A 2,930-nucleotide genomic window follows, 5' to 3' on the forward strand; every position below is an offset into this window, starting at 1 on the left:
CCGCGTCCTCTTAGCAAATCCTTCAGGTTTTAAAAGCTCATGTCCGCCATGATTTCTGTAAAGGCAGAAAGAAGCCCCTCTGGTGTACCGCGGAGCTTTCTGATCGGAGTGCCCAGAGAAGCAAACGTTTTTTCAAGGAGCCCCGCCCCTTTTGGCTACTCGACAGACGAGGCAGGATGCCGGACAGTAAGCGAATAGGAGTCGCTAAAACTTTTCCTGGATGCCGATTTTCATTCGCAGAATAAGGCCAAGTCAGGGTAAGAAACGAGGGCTGTATTACCACCTCTGACATTCTGATAATAGCCACTTTGCATGGACGATAAACTCGTTCAAAACTTTGAGGTCCCCGAAATGCAATGACATCACTTCTGCACGGCTTCAAACTGCGTTTATGGAGCTCTTGTGTTTTACCTAAGAACTTCCAGTCACTCAGTTTGTCTTCGCTTCTGCTACAGATGATTGATCTGTACATAAGAAATGAGAAAGCTCAGCATCCGGAGATCTAACTGCACACACTTTTATAGCGTATATATGCCACCATCACTCACTTCAAGTGGGCTTCCGAACCTTTGTAGCAGTTTTCGGGCAGAAGACACAGCCATCAAAGAATAAGGTATAGCCAAGCGGCAATCAAGTCCCTGAGCTCTCAATCGTGTCGGAATACTTTTTAATTGAGCTTATAGGGGTAGCAGGCCAGAGACATTGCAAGCTACAGCATGGCTGATGATTTGGGGAGAAATGGTACCCTTCAATCAATATCACAGGGCAGAGAGCTCCTTTTGATTGCAAAGCCACGGCTTTCGCTCTTATTAGCGATTCATAATTACCACTCAAAATCTATCTTATAATTTACAATACTTTATTATCTTTTCTATTTATTTTTCAACGCAAAATGGCCGATAGTTTTTAATTTTTTTTGGCATTTACTATAGGAATATTAGAAATAAAAAGTAATGTAGAACCTGAAAAACACAAAAAAAAAGTTCCGAAAACTGCCAAATAAACCAGGAATAAATGCGCAGAATGTCATAAATTTTATGAATAAAAACAAAATAGTTACGAAAAATTAAGAAACTTCCCGAAAATTACCGAATAAAACACGAAAGACTACGAAAAAATCCAAAATTTTCCAAATAAACTAAAAAAAAAATTATGCAAAATTTTGAAAGTGTCTGAAAAATCACGAAGTCTCCCAAAAGTTCTCACATAAAATCAAGAAGATTCCCGAACAAAACACGAAAAGTTACGAAATATTCCAAAAAAAATCACAAAGTTTCCAAACAAAATATAAAAAGTCACGAAAATTTTCGAGCATTGCCGAAAAATTACGAAGGACCCCAAAAGTTCCCAAAAAAAAATACGAAGAAGCCACGAAACATTTCATACATTTCCAAAAACTCCCCAAAATTCCCTAACAAAACACGAAATATAACGAAGAATCTCAAAACGTCCTAAATAAAATACAAAAACTCACGAAAAATTTCGGCTATTCCCGAAAAATTCTGAAAAGTTCCGAACAAAACACAAAAAATCCCAAAGTTTGGAAATAAAATAAAAAGGTCACGAAAAATGTTGGAAATTCCTAAATAAAATACGAAAAACTTAGAGAAATCCCAAAAATTCACAGTCACGAAAAATTTCAAACGTTGCCGAAGAATCACGAAGCATCCCAAATTTTCCAGAGAAAATCACGAAGATCCAAAAAACTTCGTAATATAATACAAAAAAAAATTTACTATGTTCCCAATGGAGAATCCCAAAAGTTTCTAAATAACATACAAAAAGTCACGAAACACTTCGGATGTTCCCGAAAATGCCGAAAAGTCACAAAGGCTGCAAAACAAAGAACAAAGATATTGAGAGAAACTACGAAACTTCTCAAAAAGCCACGAGCTACGGGAAACCCACGAAAAATCACGAAACATTCCAAAAGTTACCAAATAAAATCCCCGAAAAACTTGAAAAGTCTCGAAACATTTCCGAAATTTTCCGAGAAAATATCAACAAAAAAGTCCCAAGCATTTCCGCCAAAAATTACGAAGCATTCCAAAAGTTGCCAAATAAAATACACAAAAAATTACGAACAGTTTCGAAACTTCCCAAAAAATCTTGAAAAGTCTCGAAACATTTCCGAAAAAATATAAAAAAAAGCATTTCCTAGAAAGCCACGAAAAATTTAAGAAGCTTCTTATTTTTTATTAATGTCTAACTACATTTTCCAATTATTTCCTGCACAAAAAGTATCAGACAAACTTAAGCACTATTTTGCGAAGTTTCCAAATAAAATAAAAAAGTTACGAAATGTTTCGAATGCTATCGAAAAATCCCGAAAAGACTAGGTAAAACCACGGCCAGTCACGAAGAAAAACACGTAAATTACGTAGATCCCGAAATGTTTCCGAGTAAGTCACAATAGCTTTCGGAAAATTCGAAAAATCGGAAGCTTCTTATAATTTTTCTTACTGTCTTATTACAAAAATTACTAAATGGCAAAGTTTTCAACTAATTTTTGCGCAGAAAGTATGCCACAAAATTAACCATTGTTTGAAATGTTCGGCATTTCTTCCACAAAAGATTAAAAATAAAAATTGTATTTAGACCAAGGGAAATTATGTTTTATAGTGGGAGAATTTTGTAATCTTTCCTACGAAAAATGGTATGGCAATTTGTTTAATTCGCGCTTTTGATGTAAAAATCTAAAATACCGAGCATTAGCCCATCTCTGCACCGCAATTTGCTGCATAATCCAATCAAAAAAGTTTGCTCAAACATTTTTATTTTTCTTTTTTTCAATAAAGTACAAGTAATTTGCTTTAAAATGTCCATCAAAGCAAACATAAAATATGAAAACACTTACACACACAAAAACCAAATAAACTTGGCGCACCCACCACTAAATACAGCGCCAAAAAGCCACGTTTTATCGATTA

Source organism: Rhagoletis zephyria, unplaced genomic scaffold (genome assembly GCF_001687245.7).
Source record: "Rhagoletis zephyria isolate East Lansing unplaced genomic scaffold, Rhagoletis_zephyria_1.1 Rzeph_scaffold_06880, whole genome shotgun sequence".
NCBI lineage: Eukaryota > Metazoa > Arthropoda > Insecta > Diptera > Tephritidae > Rhagoletis > Rhagoletis zephyria.